Genomic DNA, 19,542 nt, shown 5'->3' on the forward strand with positions numbered 1-19,542 from the left:
TGCATCTCTGCAGTTAGAGTAATCGGGATTGATGGTACAGCACATTGGGTCTAAATTTAGTCTTCCCAAGAACCTTCCTGTTCTTTCTGTTGCTGTGGGGCGAAGCAGAGGTTTTTCAGATCCTCCACGGTCACACGCACAGGATGGGAGTCAGCCGAGCTGAAATGCACGGCTATGTCACACTCTGCTGCACCCTCCACCTCACCCACCCCAGCCTAACTTTCTGTTTTTATTCTCTCGCCCTCTCATCTGTCTGTGCACTGAAATTTTGTGGATCATTGCTCAGAGAAGACTCTCAGAAGGGAACAAGATCTGGAGACAAAAAAAAAAAGAAATAGCAACAGTCCAATTTGAAGGATGCACCACAAAGCAAACCTGCTCAAATGAGGCGTTCAAGTTCAACAGAATCATTAATGCTGGAAGGAAACTCAGTTTTAATCTTCGACACATCAGATCGTCAGAGATAATAACACATTTAAGAATCTTTACATTACATTGTCAAGATCTAAATAAAGAAAACATTGACTGAATGCTTAAAGACTTGAATGAATGATTGTTTTTGATAAATAAACTAAATACATAGATTAAATGAGTGAACCAATTGATGAATAAGTAATTCAATCACAAATATGAATGAAAAATACACAATTAGCAAAACTGGGAACAACTTAAATTATTAAATAACTACATAACTGAATTGAAGAATGAATGAAATAAATAAATAAAAAATACATACAATTGAAGCGATGAATTAATACACAGTTGAATAAGCCATTAATTGAATAAATTTCTATCATAAATAAATAATCAAATGACTGATTGACTGAAGGAAAGACTGAACCAAGAAGTAATTAAATGATTGAACAAGACAATAAAAAACAAATGAAAAGCATAAATAATAGATCAATAAATAAAATTATGCCGGCAGAATAAAAATCTCTTTTAAAGTTTTTTATAAGCTGAGACAGCATACATCAATTAATACTTAAACTTTAATTGTAGACAGAACAAGTTTTCAACCATTGCTTCTTCCTGACTTGAGGCAGTTAATTCTCCTGTTTCAGCAGGTACAGTATATGTATTTAAATAGTTGCCTTTTATAAATCTTTCAGCCTATACACTCATGAAAGGTTAGCGTTTCAATGTCAGCGCTGACCTTTAGTTGAAAAAAAAAAAATCTTGCACCAGTACAGCTTCTATCTGTCAAAATAGTACAGCCTTTTCTCAGATTCACTCTCAATTTATATGCATCTCTTAAAAAAAATGCACTAAGTCATGTTAATTACACATTGTACAGCTTTTATATGTTCACACATGTGAACCCTTCTTTCATATCGAATCAGAAATTAGGACACATTACATACAGACTGTTAGGCTGACGAACACAAAAAGAAAAAGCTTTCACCGAGAATTCCAACAGTCAAATATGGTACAAGCATGAAATACCGAAATGACATCCTGTTACTGGCCTTTTTAGCTGCTTCATCAACTCCACTGCCACACATGGAGAAGCTATAAGACACCCAAAAAGTGTAGAGGAATAAAGTTGGTCCCAGAAGTTTGTCAGAAGGAGGTCATGCCAAACTTTGTGCCTCTCAAAGCAGACTTAGAGCCCAGTCAGAGACTTAACACATCATCAGGGTCGGATTCTGGTGTCATCGTTTGGAGGAATGTAGACGACAGGCTGGTAATGGGCTTCAGAACCAGGTTGGTCTTACAGTCACACATGAGAATTATTATGTGTGTAAAATTAAAGCTTATTTCAACACTAATATGGAATTTTTTATGGTTTTAAGTCTTCTGAAAGTGCATAAAATTCTATGTTAGGCTACTTTAGATCACTATTTAAATGCTTTTTAAAAGAAAATATGCAACATTTCCACCAAATTGTTAGTGATTGGCCATATAGTGGACATCCCAGTATTTGCAGAGTTAAGGAATCACAACTGTGGATGAATAGCTACAATCTGTGAATACTTGGGACTCCCTCTAAATATGTTAATAACTGCCTATTTTAATTGTTCTATCACCAAATATACCTTAATATGCATTGATATGCACAGTGAAAATCATCTTAGTGGTACAACAACTGACCGAGCTTCCTTATTTCCACTCTTGTTGGAAAAAGCAGTCAGTGGCAAGAAAAATAAATTATGATCCTCGATTGGCTGTTTTTCAAATGGCAGCCAATGGCGTGTCAAGTAGAATTGCATCTAGGTTTTTCAAAATCCCAAGCTCCATTTTCTTTCTAGTATTCTGAAAAATGCTCTACAAAAAATCAGTAAATATCAAGGAGTCCACTATATTTCCTTTATTTTCGGTGATGGAATATTTCTTTTTGTGATAAAAATTGGATCTATCAAGACAATATGCTGTAATTGATCATGCTTGCAGCAGTTTTGTTAAAAACAATACTAAATACAATCACTGTGTGGAATTTAGCAATACAATTGCTCTTTTTAATGTCCAACCTGTACTGAAGTAACCTATTTGATCACCATCCACATCAGGGATTCCTTTAAACTTATTTTCAGTGCTGAACTCACCTGTTCTGATGCATCCTTTGTGGTTCGGCTCCAGTTTCTTTTTTTTTTCCACAGGTGCAGGTTCCTCCTCTGACAAACATGTTCTCTGTCAGAGTTCGGCTTTGATCCGGGTCAGATGAAAGAACCATTTTCCTCAGGAGCTGTAGTGGATTTATGGAAAACAACAACCAATCAAAACACTGCAAGTGTCAAGTTTCTTTTTTGAGCCGTCTAATTTAAGGCAAAACACCAGCAAAAACATGGATCGATAATAAGATATCGAACCAGCTCACACAAACTCCCTGTTCCCAATTCTTCCACTGTTTATTTTGATATCTCCAGTCACGGAGGTTAAGCAGATCGATGCACACATATCTAATGTTTGCTTTGAACCTATAAATGCCATTTTTGTAGCAATTGTGGAATGTATTCACAATCATCAGACAGAAAATCGTCAGAAAGAAGAGAGAAGGATGAAAAACATAATCTGTCTTCTAATATAATCAGATAGTGATAATTAATGCTGCGTTAAATGCTGTGTTTAATTGTTACAGCCTTTATCTGCCAAAAATCACTGGTTTTCGGATATAAAAAGACATTGTTGTTTGCAATAGTGTTAACATTTAAAGCTGGTGATCACAGGTCATCTGTTTGTAGATGTACCAATTAAGAACCAACTATGGCACCAACGCTGGCTCAGCACTGGAACTGCTTTGGTAGAAAATCTCTCCTTTGCACATGCTGGCAGGTGAAAAGAATAATTTATTTTCAGTCTTGCAGGAATGAAACTGTTTATCCAGTTTTTTGTTACAAGATTTGGCTTTCCCTTCTCATCTTCACCCCTTATGGGTGTCCTTGGTCTGTCCTCCTCATTGGTTCTGCAGTCTAGCCCTCCAGATCCCTAACAGTCTACTTGACACTCCCAGTGCTCTTCTCTGAGTTGAACATCTTCTCCAGGTTATTTGTGCTTTTTATTGTTTTTTGCCAGATTGTTGTATTTGCCAATTCAAAATCTAGCTACAGGAAAAAGTCCTTGTTGATCCCGATTCTGAAACCTTCTCTCATTGTGCATCTGTCTATCTCTCATTCTGCAAACAACCCTGTTTGCAGCGAAATTCAACTGAGGCTTGTCTGGATTCATATGCAGAACAAGAGACAGAGACTCATCCATTCCTGGAACTGACGGTGAATAAATCTTTCATCGCACTCACTTATTCTGATGTCTCCTTATAAAAGCTTTACTGTCCAATGAGTATTCTAAGAAAGATCTGTGTGATGGAGACAAGGGGCTCCATTCCTAATGATTATTGATATATTTATTTATAGAACAAATGTTTTTTGTTTCATTTCTTTATTTCAGTTACATTGACATTTATTTGAACATTCTTTCAGACAGAGGGGCTGGCCATCCTTCCTGGACAGGGGGAATGTGGGAAAAATGTCGGTTTGTTTTAATTTGAGGTTAATTGAGTTTTACCTTCCGGGTGTGTCTCCTCAGCAGGGTGGAGCAGCAAAGAGAGACAAGTGTTCCAGGTGCTGTTAAAAAGCTCCTGGAGCATACCATTTTCAATTAAGAGGGGTAATGCTCTGAAAAGTTATATTAAGTTAAATTTAATCTTTGATTGACCTTAAGATTAGTTTACTTCTAATAATTTGCATGAATGCAAATATTTTTACAATCATTTATTGTTTTGTGCTAGGTTGGTGTAAATTATTTCTTGCTTGTCACCCCTTTACCTGGTGTGAGTGGAATTGGCCAAAGTATAAAAGCCAGCTTCTTTGTTTCACTGTGAAAATGGGTGTTGGTGTAACTGTGACCTGCAGCACCAAATAAATCTACCTCAACCACATTTTGTTGCCTTGCCTCACCTCCTTTCTGAATGCAGAACCTCCGTCGGTCAAGGTGACAGTCTGCTCTACCACTTTTCAGTATGTGCTTTTGTTTTTCTATTATTTATCATTAAGCGAACTGTGTTATGTTGAACAAGACTTATTCTCCGCAAGTAAATCAGACTGGAAGGATTACTAAAGTAAACTGGGCAGAAATGTTGGATAAAGTATAAAAGTTGTATCTTAACATTTAGTAATATGTATTTATAATTAAATTAGTCTTTCACCTTTAAAATTAGTTTTTAAACCCTCATTTTCCTTTACATTGCAGATTTCTCATGATTTACACAGAGCTGTTGAGAAGACAGGATAGAGACACAGAAGAAAAACACACACAAACTTTGCTAAGAATATTTTCTATGATGAGAAATAAAAAGTTTCACCAAGTTAAAAGTCCATAAGTCCACAAAACTAATGAAAAATATTTATTAATAACTTTGTTTAGAAAAGCAACATGTCTAAACACTGAAACAGATATTCAGGTGTATCTGTTTGAGTATTTTTTGTGTTGAAGAATTGCAGATTCCAGGTTAAAGAAGGTGATCGCTCTGTTAATGTCTTTGTCCAGGCGGTATAGGCAACACAAAGTACTTTTGTGTGAGAAGGAAGTCCACAAAGCTCAATAGTAAGCGGTTTTGTCCAAGAAAGACACAGCTAAACACAGAATCCCTGACTTTTGTGTACTTTCTATGGGGAAGTAAACAAAGAGAGAATCCAGAGTTATTGGCAGCAATTGAAAAAAATACATGCCAAATGTATTTTTTCTTTTTTTTTTTTACATTATAGTGGTAGTAGATGAACAGATAGAGGTTCAATAAAGTAATTTTCCACATGAAGGAGGCTGAAATGTCTGTGCCTAGTGTGCGTACACATACATTTGTAAGGACATTCTTCTGAAAAATAAAATGTCACTCCTGGGGTAGCGGAAAGGAAAACTGCAGCAGTCTTATCCTCTGAAGGATCTATTGGTTCAATAAGGTCCAGCAGAGCAATATTTGGTAATGTGGTGTGATGTTTATTGCTGTACTTGCTCATGAGTAACGGAACAATAGATAAGGAACACAAACTGTAGCAATGTAACACTATGCGGCACAAATCTATTAAATGTTATGGATGCTTGGAATAAAGGCAGTCAGAATTGTACTCTTTCAGCATTAATGATGCACAAGAGGCATTCTGATGTGATACAGAATGTAAATAAAACCATTTTGTTTGCACAGAACTCCACAGGGTTCCTTTAGAAGAATAAAGCTCCAGAATCCAGTGAAGACGGTGACAGCTGCAGCTGAGCAGTTAAAAATAAACCCCTGGTGTTGTGTTCTGTTCTAATGGGTGATATATTAATCTTTATTAAAATTCGATTACCGAAAAATAACTAAATAATGGAGCTACATGTGAGAAAAAACTTCTTACTTTATATGATGGGGTTAAGAAAAAACAAGATATTTGTTCTTGACTCAATTAAGTTAAGGTTTTCTTTCTACAAATAAAAGGCCACAGTGAATCATTTTGGAATACTAAAAATAAATGTTAATTATTCCTGCTTCAAAATCTTGCAGCTAATTACACCAGACTACTACACTTGAATGTAAATTTTAACACAACTTCTCATTAACTAATTTAATGATAATTTCCAGAGGGTTATAAGGTCAGTGTTTCTAATCTCCCTGTGAATATAAATACCAGCCAAGGTGCTAATCAGTGGTAAATTCATGCAAAAACAAGTTGATTGCTCACTTTGAATCTGGAATTTATTCTGGTGTGCTGTTGTGTATATGACCTAATAAAAATAAAACAGAAAGAAAGAAAAAAAACAGTCTATACAACACATAAATGACATTCTATTATGTGGTGCTTTCCAGAAGCTGTTAGTCAAGGTTATTGATCAGAACTCACCTCTATAATTGCATTGACTTCAATTTAATTTCCTTTTTAGATCCTCATCAATTATATTTTTTTCCTTCATTGTGGTGCTATTAATCTCATAGTGTTTGATCTGTTTCCTACAGTTACATTTCAGCAAATTAAAATCAAATCCTAAAAGTGAATTTATTACAGTATCTCATATCAAAAGGTGCAACTCGTCCATTTATTATAGATAGAGTAATTTATGTTAATGTTTATACTTAGGGTTTAGAAAATCTCCAAATTCACTTTCTAGGAATGTTAGAAAGTTACATGAAATAATTAGAACAATTTTTAATAAATGCAAGGAGGTTTGTCATGATATAAAAATTTCAAATTCCATACAAATACAAAGAAAAATACTTAAAACTATTTTCAAAACCACAACAGCAACCTGTTCAAAGGCTCAGGATTCTTCCTAATAAAGAAAACAAAAATACAACTTAGGTGCTGCTATTTTTGCTTCATGCTAATTTCTTTAAAGATCAATGTATGCGAGTCGGTGCAGAGTTCACACTGGGGGAAACATCTCGATGGAGGAACTCAGTGTTCAAGTGGTTAATATTTAAACAGCTAACAAACAGCTTATCTTGTCTGTCATGTTTGCTGCTTCACTATTGCAGATAGAGGAGTTTACAGAACTTTTAAAATTTCCCTCTAGAATTAAAGTGTCAGTCTTTTTCATGGTTGCAGAGCTAGTAAAACAAGCATTGTGGCTTTTCAGATTAAGCTTTTCCTGTTTGTCTGCCACATTGGCAAAGTATTTCAGGACAACACTTTTTTCTGTTCCTTTTCGACAAAAAAGAGGTTGCATGGCTCCTCTCTGGAGATATATGGCATGGTACCACCCATACCTTCATTTTCCAACTACTTTCCTTGTGTCCTTCCTTCTTTATTTCCTTTTTTTTCTATTGTCCTACGTTCCCTATTGTGTCTCTTACATTCTCCATTTCCTTACTTCCTTCCTATCAGTCGTTTCTTGGCTCTGATACCTTTTCTTACTACTAATTCTTCCTCTCCTCCAAATACAATTTCACACACTAAAAAGGATCTTTAAGAATTCTCTAATTCCTAACAGCCAAAAACACCTCTGAGTTTGTCTGTAGGTTTGCATTTACTAAACAAAGGCTCAAACTGGCAGAGTTCATGTAAAATTTATGTTTTACATTTGAGGGAAAAGGAAAAAGAACAAAAATTAGTCTGGTTTCTGTTTAAGTTTTCTCCTGCCAAATCTGAAGGCATCTGCACATCATTTCAAAAGCGAATCTTGAGCGCCTTATCCAATGTGAAAACCGACTTTCAGCCTCAATCTCTGCAGCAATCAATCTTCTGCTGTCAGGGTAAGTCTGCCGAAACCGGGACCTGCGCTTGCTATGAAGAGAAAAAAAAGCAATACTTGAATTTCTCTCCTCAACTCTTACTGGCAGCCAGCATATGTTAGCCTGGATCCGGGATGAAACCATCATGAAAAGATGACGAAGCGTTCTGGTAGTGGGAAGTGGAGATATGAAATAATTAATCTGGGTCCCTTTCAACCAGGCAGGTGAGACATCAGTGGGGTTGCAGCTGCCATTACACAAAGGACTTTTGATTAAAGTTGTTACCCCACTGGCCTGTGAAATTATTGAGAACTGAGATTTTTACTGTTTTACTTGTTTGAATGAATGGGTCTTTTATTTGTGCTTTTTGTTCTCACTGTTCGGCTTCAGTCAGTTAAGATTTGTGGCGCTGCAGGTCGGAGAACCTGAGACTGTCAACTAAATTGATAAAAATGTCAGGCTAACCTGAGAGCCATCAGCTTATGTGACAAGATCCGCTGATATGCAGTATTACTTTCTGGGAATGGAAAGAGATTTTTTTAATTTTTTTCAAAGGCAGCACTAATATAAATCAAGAGAAATTATTATACTGCTTTTCAACCGTAATAAATAAGACTTGACAGCTAATACGTAAAAATTTTAAAATAGGTCATGTACATTAATAAAATGATTTTATATATATATATGTGAAAGGTTGATTAGACAGATAGATTAACTAAGGCCACCACCTTCTGAGTTGTTCTGTACAAAGGAGCTGCAGTCCTCCATAGCTCAAGTGGGGGAATCTGTTGACAGTATAATTACCCTTGGTGCACTTCATAACTTTGCCAGTATTGTGGGGTTTTTTTACAGAAAACCATAACAATGACATAAAATGTAAAGAAAGATGCGTCTGGTCAGATGAGATCAAAATGGATCTCATCGGAGTATTTTTTTGCAATACTTCAAAAAAAACCTTTGACTGATTTGAAACATGATGGTGGTGGCAGTATTATGGTATCCGGATACTTTTCTTCAGCAGGAAGGTTGATAGTTTATAGTCATAGCGGGAAACCTGTAAGAGGTTGCAGAAATCTTTAAACCCTTAAAGTTTACCATCACCAAGTTAAAATGAAACGGTTTGGATTAAAGCAAACTTATGTGTTGGTCTGATCTAATCAAGGCTCAGACCTAAATAAGAACTAAATCATCATTATAGAGTAACAAGAGTAAATTTATTAGTTGCATGTCAAATACTGTAATGAATCATAAATATTTTTTGTCTGTAAAGAAACATTTCCTGACAGCTACAAATCTGAATGATGTTGGTTGGTGGTATGGCCTCATTTCTTTTTTTTTTTTTTTCACAAGAAGTTGCTATTTATTGCCAGAAATGTCAGCTCACATTGACTCCCTTGTGTGATTGGACAAATGTCAAGAGAAAGAGCTGGAGAAAACGCCACCCAGTATATCCATCTCAAAGAAGTGACAAAAATCAATGGGTGAGATGCTTATCAGAGGCATGTTAATAATTCATTCCTAGCCCATGGCAGGTGTATAATTGATCAAGGGGCTGATAAGTTCTGGTGATAAATATTTCAGGGGAGTCTTAGAGAGAAAAGAGCTCTGACTTGTTGACGAGCCCACCTTCGAGCTTTCTCACTGGGAGGCTTGGTTTATTGAGTCTACCCAGTCGTGCAGTCATTTTCTCTGAATGCTTGTGAGTTGTGGTGATAATTCTCTCTAAGAGGTGATGGCCACAACTCCTACGGTAAAAATCTAAGTGCTTGGACATAACCAGGCTAGATAACTGTAGTGTACACTTTTATGAATAAACTGTGACCTCTAAAAAGCCAGATCATTATAAAACTGGACAGAGCTGCATGGACTTCACGTGTAAAGTCAAAAGCAGTCCACAGTAGAGAACAGCATCTACTGGTGAGTGAGATGCATTTTCTTTTCTCTGTAGGAAATTCAGAATAGGCTGCAAACAAGAATGGTGTTTTGTCACCTGAGACTCATTAAAAGTATCAAAAGATTTGAACTCTATACCTAAATGGGACAGAAAATTTTCTTACTTTTGAAATATATGCAGAAGGTGATACCTAAATTCCTTCTTCATTAAGACATGGTAGTTCGGACATCAATGGTTCTGTAAGTAAGAGTGCAGAGCAGAAATTGTGAAGGCAGACAAAATCTTGAATTGTTTTAAAGATCACCACCACTTAAGGTTGCAGTCACATTGAAACTGCAGCTTTTACTGTCCCTCACTATTAGGTAGCCATTGTATTTTTCACTAATACCCAAATTTAGCCTTCCAGATATAACCCCAAACCTCTTCTGCAACTCTTGTATGTTTTATTTTGTTTGTACTACAGTATTAGAAAACCTAATTATCAATATATCTTGTGATCTGAATACTATTGACAAGAAATATTAGTTGAAAAAAATTATTTATCGGCCACAATTTTTAGCAATTAAAACAGCTGTCATCAGATTCTCTGGAGTGATTGTGCAACTGTATAATTTTGTTTTTCCTGCATAATTAATGCAAGTCTTACTTGTGGGAGTTTATCCATAACAAATCAAAAAGTCTATCAGTTTACAAGAAGGTTTTGGTCCTAAAGACATGCTACACAAAACACATACAACATCAGAAACAAAATGTTCTCTCCTTCATTTTGATCAAGCAAAGAGAAAAAAAACATTTCAAAACTGAAGCTAATTATCGTGGCTAAACATGTAGCTGGGTTGCTTGGAGGTAGCTGTTGTCGATTCAACGCAATCTGTGGACATTGGCAGATGTTTTGTACTAACAGAAGACACACCAAAAGTAAAAGACACAGAAAAAAGTGTTTTAACCTGCTGAACATAAAGCTCACAAAAAATACCCATCACTCACTTCTGTTCTAGTGGTGGCATGATTCCTTAGCTTTGAGATATTCCTTCTTCTAAATCCAGTTGTTTTATAGTTGTATGGCAAGAAGTATACTGAATGCTTTATATCATGGAGATCACCCATGTTTCCTGATGGTTTTTGCAGCAAAAATCCTCACTGCATCACTGTAAGGTGGAGATAATAAGCTGCCAAAGATCCATTGAACATATTCCCATTAGAAAGGCTTTATTTTGTCATAAAAACAATCTATTTTCTATCACTTTAGCGAATGACAGGCTTCAAACCATCATAGACACTGTCATCCATATATGAAAGTGCTTCCTGTCTTAATAGGCATGAAACAAAAGGATTTTTTCATGTCAGAAAAGTTTGTTTTGAAATAATGTGTCTGCTTTGAAAACAACAAGAAAGCTGGACATGACTTATTTTTGGTTTATACTTTCAAAGTTTTTAGCTTCACTAGCTCTAAAAATACTGATATTTGCTACTTTTACTCAAAATCTGTTCAGATGGCTAAAAAGTCTTAATTAAAAATAGAGAATAAACACGTTAGCAGGATTAGATGACACTGGGGTGATGTTTTTCCCCTCTCTTAAATCTGTTCACAAAGAGCATATGTTTTTCTCTCTGTTTTTAGTAAAATGTTATTAAAGCTTCAACACATTAACGAACTATCTGAATAATAACATAACAATCAGAGACAGAAAGAGGGGTGTCTGTTCTGAGTCATGGTGTTTCTGTAATAATCTGGCACAGAACCTTGTATATTATTAACCCAGAAGTAACAAACTGTCTGACACAGAACATTATGCAAGTTACATAAACAAATTGATACAGAAGACCATCTGCTGATATGCACATAATTAGAGATGGACAAAGGGAGGTTCACTCACCTCTGTGAGGGAGGGGACAATGTGCACCATCAAAGAGGAGTCTAAAACAGCTTTCTAGTTAGGAAGTCGGAATTTCAGCCATAGACATTGTTTGCAGGACCTCTCACTAACCTTGCATTCCATAAGCAAACATCACTTTTCAGCTTATGGTGATAGGCGTTACATGTAATGTGGATTTTAGATGCGCTGTAGCATGTGTCTTGTAAAATAAAACTTTTTCCACCCCTTCTTGCTACTATTGATGCCATATTGAAACGCCAAGTCCATCTTACACAACATAACTGTGGGTAGTTTGAGTTGCTCTCAGTTTCCCAGTGGGAAATCTGACCACTGAGAGCACTTCTGCTGATTTTTCAAACTGGGAAGAAAGAATTTTCCAGTACCGAGTACAGCTGGAACACAGCATGCGTACAAAATGAACACATTACAATAAACTGCAGAATTCTCCCACATTTTCTTCTTATAACAAATTATTGTATTTTTTTGTACATCATCCATTGTGTCTGCATTGTATAATAGTTGCTCTGTGCAGTGAGCTGTCTTGAAAAAACAAGCCTTGAGTCTTCACAAAATTTGAAACAGAGGAGTAGGTTTGTAATATTTTTCACATAAATGGACATGCACTCTTTTCAGCAAACACTAAAAAATTGGATAAGAACTGTTTCAACAGATAAGAGGCTTCTGAGTAATTTAACACATTCATATCAATACAGCGAGATACTTAGGTATGCTAAAGCTGTGATAGCCCTTTCTTAATCTCTCATATTCAATATTTCTAATAACACCTACAATCTGTTGTAAAAATTAAAACAAAAAATCCCCAAAAGTGGTTCTTATTGAAAGCAAAAAAAACAACAAAACATTTTTAAAGCACAAATTTAAATCTTCATTTTTGATTTTTAAACAGTTATGTTACTTGTCATTGCTTATTTTACCTTGGCTCATGAAGCTTGTAGTAAATAAGAAACATCTGCCTTCGCTCTACTGGGCATAAAAGTGTGAATTTTGAGGAAAGTACATGTTTGTGGTTCCAGATGCTGTCACAATGTTTCTTATCTTACTATGTATGATGGCATATCTAACAGAGCTTTTTCATGTGAATCCAAATGAAGTGCATTATGTAAATGTCTGTCCCATTTTTGAAGGAGGCCTATGTGTGTCATCTATAAGCGTTTTGTGACATACTCCACAGACATTCTGGTATTTACCTCTGTGTTGGGACCAAGCACTGACTTTTCTTCTGATGCTTTTTTTAAAAAAAACTTAGAACTGTTAACTGTGATTTTTACCAGCGTTTACATGCTGTACTTTTTTTTTTTTTTTTTTTTTTTTAAATAAACTTGACTGAACATACACTATCTAGTTAAACTTATTCACTCACTCCTCAAGATCAATAAATTCAGGTGTTCCAATTACTTTCGCGTACACCACTGAACAAAATCCAGCTAATGGGCAAACAGATAGCATCTACAAACATTTGTAAAACAATGTGTCACCACCTGCACAGTAAGTCCAGTTGTAGAAAAAAATGTCTACATAGCTAAAATCCTCAGACCCTCTCTAAAAACACTAGCAAAATTGTTAAAAGTGTGTTAAAAAAATACATCATAATGAAAAATATGTCTTCTGAAATGTGTTCTACAATAACTAACTAAATTAATAAATTATGCATTGCAAAAAGAGTCTCATTTGCTTGCTCCGCCCTACTTAATTCTTGCCCATAAGAAACATGACACATCCCAGAATAGATGATTAATTTCCATCAGACAGTGAACTGTGTTGTGCTTGTGAGAGACAAATGTGAAAATAATCATCATAGCACCTTTCAGAGCCTTTGTTTAATGTAATGTGGGAGTGTATAAACACAACCCCACAATTCATCGCTAGTTATCGTCAACAGGAAAAAGTGTTGGATATTTATCATGGTGTTCTATGACTAAACAGTATTTTGTTTCTGAAATTTCCATCTTGATTAGTTCACACTAAACTAAACAGGGGAAACCGAGATGGTGTTTTTCATTAGCACAAAATTTGATTAAATGAGTTTCATATCAAGGCTTTTCTGTATTAATATTTGATGCAATGCAGTGCTACTGTTGCTTTAGAAAAAAAGCCAGAGCTAGTATAAGTATTTCTTTCAAAGAGGAAAGTATTTTGAAAAAGGTAAGACTGGGTCAAAGCATCAAGGAATGTACAAATTATTCTCAAAGGACTTGAAAGTCATTCGCCTCCCCTTTAACTCCAACCATCAAAGAGAGACTCTGCCCTAATGAATTAAACAAATATAAATCAATCAGTTAAGGATTTGGATTATAAGATGACTTGAGAAAAATATCATTGTGATTCTTTTGTTACAAAACAAAAGAACAACAAAGGGCATTTTGCTGTCATACTGGAGTTGTCTTATTTAGTTCATACTTTCTGGTAAATTGAGGACAAGTTGTGTAGTGACTGTCTTTCTAGATGAAAGGGATCTCCTTGCCTAGACTTTGTTAAATGATACTGTGACCCTAACACATTATTTCTAAGCGTGTCTACAGAGAGCTTGTGAATACCATCAGAAGGCCTCAAGGTCACTTTTATACAGTAAACACAACAAAGCTTTGAGTTGTGAAAGGGAGACCCAACTGACATCAAGCATCTTTAATAGTTTGACAACAGCTTATAAAATTTCTATTATCATGTGAAGTCATACCTTGTCCTCATCAGCGGACTTTAAGTTGGGTAAAATCAATCAATCAATCAATCAAATTTTACTTGTACTATAAGTGTTATTTGTAAAAGGAGAAGGATTGAGATCGCTTCTCCTTTTAGAAGACAGAATCTACAGTATTTAGAGGGCATTGCTATCTAATGACATGCAATCTATTTCAGTTCAATCAACAACATAGTAAACATAGTACCATCGTACATCTGATTGGAATGTATGTGCATTTGGATTGAAATGACTTTTTGGTAAAGTGCATTGAGATGATGTGTTGTGAATTGGCTTTAAATACATAAGCTAAAATGAAGACAATTAAAACAGAACAAAGTTTAATGAATGTATTGTCTGTCCAATATTTAGAAACTTGGAACTCTAATGCTTCACTGGTGATCTTATTTTGAAAGGCAGTTTGTGTTGCTTTCTGCTTTATGCATGCTGCAGGAGGTCAACTTAAAGAAAATAAATTAAAATAATCTTTCTTTGTAAGGCTTTGAGTTTTTGTAGCATTCAAGTTATCAATAGCATCTCTTACTACATATCCTTCTGAGGAAAGTTGTTCTTATGCCAACTGCAAGGCAGGCAGCTAGCTTACCAAGTGAAGACGTTTCAAAGCAATAGCAAACATTGCAAAGCTTAGAGCTAATCTAAACAAAATGATTTATTTACAGCATAAATCATGTTCAGGAATCATGTTTATTGAAGATGAGATTTTTAAACATTGATGTTGATTGTCGATTTGCTTCTTTCAAAGAAGCATGCAAAAAATAATCATGATAAAAAGCCAAATCTTCTGAAACAACATATTGTTATATCTGAGACCAGATGTTAATTTAGCTCACTATTTATAACTGAAGTGGAATTTAATTCCTGAATCTATATCAGTGTCATGAGTTCATGAGATGTGACTGGTTACCCTGGGGACCCTTGAGTGAAGGTTGGCACAGAGATGTTGCAAACTAAGGAGTCATATTAAATTATGAGGCAACTTCCTTCCTAAGCTACTTTGGCATTATAGCCATAGCATTATAGACCCTACCTCATTAATATCCACAATCATCATTATTAAATAAATGAAAATTGCAATTGTTTTGTTTTAATAAATTGAAATCATAAATACACTCAAACTTGCTCAGGCTGTACTGAACTAAATTAGATTGTTTTCAATTTGATAAATATGAATTTAATTTAAAATTGTAAAGACTAAACAGAACTGAACCAAGTCATAAGTGGATAATTGTCTATTGAAAGAGAAAATTTGTGACTGCACTGAAAGGAGTCATACTACTCCTTTTGAATTAGTTTTTGAAAAAGCAATGTTTTCTTTCACTGATGATGTGGGCAAATTACAGAATGACAAAGCCAATTTTCACAGAGTTACAGTTGCACCGCTAAGTCCATTTTATGAACTCACCATGAACTGATCAGGATGGCGAGAGGGCTGGAGAATATCTCAGCAGCCATCAGGCCGAGGGGCGGGGGAAACTCCACTCAGGTCGACAGTCCATTGCAGGGTTCAGAGAGCATAAGACACAATTTTCACATAAGGATTTGTCAGCAGAGAGCTCAGATCTGAACCCCTTTTGAGAACTTTGATGCTGCACAAAATAGTGTATATATGTATAGTTGTTAAATTTCTAATATATCATAATTGGTCACATAATTAAAGCTGCTAGTTTTTCCGGGTGGAGAGGTATAGTATAATGCAGTCCTTCAGACCATAACCTTGTAATATAGCATCTTGTATACATCTCACGTGAAATACACTGTTGGCGAATAGGATCTGCATGATCCAACTTGACACCTGAAGAGACTTCTCTTTTTGAATTTAATTCTTACTTTGAAATTTCTGCCTGGTATCCCATTTTCTAGAGCTATGGGTCATATGTTAATAGATTACTTCAGTTACAAATTTCAAAGTTTAAACCTGACAAAGACTTTATATAACTTCAGCAGCGACAGGGTGAGTAATATTTTTCACTGCTGTTGGTGAGATATCTGAACTACTGGCATCCGTCTGGGCAGGAGAATCAATTTCTGTCTAATGGGGGCATGTAATACGATAATACTGGTCAATTATCAGTGAAAGGGTATGATTAGCATCCTCATTGTTAACCTCTCAGCTTTCAGCAGGGGGTGGGGGGGTGGGGGGAAATCAGGCATCACATTAAATATTTCAATAGAGTGCCACAGAAATGCAAGGAGAAAAACTCATTTAAAATGGTTACAAAAGAGCCATATCTCACTTTTTCTCTGACAGTGGATTTGATGCTCTAATTAAATATTGAGAGCACATTACACAGCTCACACATTAGAGTGGAGCACCTGAATACTGTTATCGTACCAATGCTGATAATATGTATATTAGCAATAGCTTTTCATTTTGCAAATATATTGTTATTTAGCATAATAACATAAACACAACTCTGGTAATAATAAAATGGCAACAGTTTTTTTTGTTTTTTTTTTATGTAAATATACCAGGCCAACGCTTTGCATAGTCACTCCACAGAAAAAATGTCCCAGGTTCAGGTTTCAGCTTTTTTGTATTGACTTGCGTGTTCTCCCTGTGCATGACTGGGATTCCCTGGTGCTCTGACTTAGTCTTACAGTTCAAAGAAGTGCATATTGTACTCACTGCCCATTTCAACCTGCCTTTACCTTTGAGTAAGTTCATGTTTGTTTATTCATGGTTTAATTTGAGTTTTTGCTGCCTGGGAGTAATATAAACATTTTGGAGTCATGACTTTAATCAGATGGAGGAAGCTAATGGTTATGATAATGGCAAAAAAGCCTTTATTGTTCCGGAACACTTCACAGGACATTTAAATCTCAATTTTTACATTCATGATTGCAAATATTTCTGAAAAGTAGAAGAAAAGAAATGCCGTATTTAAATATTTTCATCTCATTTTCAAAACATAAAATAAGCTTAGTTAGTTTTAGTTGTCTTAACTAGCTGAGTATGGTTAAAAGTGAATAAAGTTTGATTGATCATTTTCAAAAACAAGAGGAAATCACAAACAATGCTCTTTGCTAAGTGCACTGATTACATAAATGCTTTCCAAACAAGCTCGACAGAAAGCTCTTTCTGCACAGAAGACAATATCACAAAGTGATTTTCATTCTTTTTGAGATGAGTGATCACAAGGTTCAGCTTCCTGGATCGGCCATGACTGGATAAGAAGTGGAGAATCCGATAGGTCGCCTCTCTTTACCAGCAATTTCACAGTGAAAGAAAAAGAATCACAGGTTGAACCTTGCCTGTGATAAACTGTGGCCATAAAAGACTCTCAGAAGGTTTTTCATCTTATAGGAGTGGATAAATTTCATACCAGTGTTTAAGCTCAAAACAGAGAATCGAATGACATTTTTGATATCAGCAAGTTTTGTACAACAGCGATTTTCTGTCTTTTGTCCAGATTTTGGTGCAATAAAGTAAAGGAACTTGAGAATGTGAAAGGAAAATAAGAAAGAAAAATGGCAAATAAGTTGTTTTGCTGACTGAAAGGCTTCTCGAGTTACCCATGAAAAAAATCAACACTATTTCTCATGCAAAAAAAGAAGTGAACAACACCCTGAGAATGAAGTTGTGCTGAGTTTCTAACCTTTTTCTTTTGCTGTTCCCTTCATTCATTATTCACTATGGACATAAAAGTGTAAAATGACTGCTCCCCAACACGTTTCACGCTGCCATATTCATTCTTTTACCTTTCTCTGACCCCAGCTCTGCTGTCAACTTTGAAATAGTCCTGGTCTGAGCTGTGTTAGAGGTGCTAAATTTTCTATGTGGCATATCACTGAAGGTGTCTGGTGCCACTTAAATGTTCACACCGTCTCTCAATGTCACGGTACGCTTCATTCCCTTCCCACCTAAGGGAGAAGACAAGAGGTCACAGGAAAACATTGTTCTGTTTACGCTGGAGTTATGCTACCACTGTGCAGCCCTAAACTCTTAAGCGCAATGTTGAGACCCAGAATAAAGTCAATACAAAGTCACTCACCTGAGAAGCAGGCTTATCAGAAATGTTTGTCATGCTGATACGCTTTGATGCTTGTAAAAGCAATTTTTAGCTCACAATCACACAATTTTTTTCAGAATGCAATTGCATCCAACTGAACTTAAATTTAAAAAAAAATACAAATCCATGATGCCTTGTTGATACGTGCATAAGAATAAGTGTTTGTTGCTAATCTAGCTGGAACTAATGCTGTGCAGAACATTGATATCATTGCAAACTTAACCTGTTCAAGGAGACCTTTCTCAATAGTGCATCTGGAAAGTATTCACAGTTTCACTTTGCCACCAAGTTTAATTTTGGGTTGCGAATACTTAAATATGATTTTGGTTTTCTATTTTTAATAAATTTGCAAAAATCTCAAAACTTACTTGCTATAATGGGTTATTTGCATGCAGAATTTGGGGAAAGAGAATAACTTGATAAATTTTATCATAAAGCTGTAACATAGCAAAATGTGAAAAAAGTGAAGCACTGTCAATACTTTCTGGATGAGTAAAATATTGAAAAGTACAGATTTATTCCCCTCACCCCACCTTAAGAGTTGGATAAAACCAAAAATATTTTCAAACAACTGCAGCAAAAACAAAACTATTTGTCTTTTCAAAATGTATAGTTTCAGGCATTACTATAATAGATGGATCCCTCTTTTAAATATAAATATGTTCCTTTTACATGTGGAGCTTTAATGTGATTTGATGCTTTGATGTTAGGATTAGTTGATTTAAAGCTAGTTTTAAGTCCAAATGAATTAACTTTTGCAAATATATATATATATATATATATATTTATTTATATCTCAAAGGTGCAGTCATTCATTTCACACCTTCATTTATGCTTCTTTAGGTGTATTAACATATTTCACAACACATCTAATGAATCATGGATATTTATATTTGCCAATATAAATTCCAGGAGTTGCTAAATATCACAAGTCCTCTTGGTGGATTGAAATTAAAGACTTTTCAATGCGAGCTAAATGTCAAGTAATCGGCTAAGCATGACTGGTTAATGAAGGAGAAGTTCTCACATGGGGAAAATTTTATGGAATGATTACAGCAAATCTAATTTAAAAAAAAAAAAAGGAGTGAAGCACCTTAAAGACATAGTCAAGAATGTTAAAAACAAAAATGGTGCCGTTAAGAAGTGAAGGTTATGGTTAATATTATCTATCCATCCAATGACTGAACGCATGTATTGTTGCTGCATCTCCTCAATCAATGGCCAATATGCAGACTATACACAAGTGGCCAATGAATTGCATTATTACACAATGTTCGTCCCATCATGTTCAGTGAAAAGCAAGTTACTCTAAAAAAGACCTCAGCCCTCAGTGATATTTACCTGTACAGATAAATGTGGAATTAAAAAAAACTTTTTATTAATATGACAGATAATGATGGTGCCAG

At 35.3% G+C, this 19,542-nt stretch overlaps 1 long non-coding RNA gene across 1 annotated transcript in view; it reads right to left on the minus strand.

The window, feature by feature from the left end:
- Window positions 1-415: 415 nt before the first annotated feature.
- LOC122840839 overlaps window positions 416-19,542 on the minus strand; it is a 32,786-nt gene continuing 13,659 nt past the window's right edge. Inside the window, exons 2-3 of the long non-coding RNA XR_006372296.1 lie at window positions 2,547-2,686; window positions 416-1,713 (exon numbers count right to left, since the gene is read on the minus strand). This is a non-coding gene — a long non-coding RNA (uncharacterized LOC122840839). The remainder of the gene's footprint in view (window positions 1,714-2,546; window positions 2,687-19,542) is intronic.

Source organism: Gambusia affinis, linkage group LG12, assembly GCF_019740435.1.
Source record: "Gambusia affinis linkage group LG12, SWU_Gaff_1.0, whole genome shotgun sequence".
NCBI classification, from domain to species: Eukaryota; Metazoa; Chordata; class Actinopteri; order Cyprinodontiformes; family Poeciliidae; genus Gambusia; species Gambusia affinis.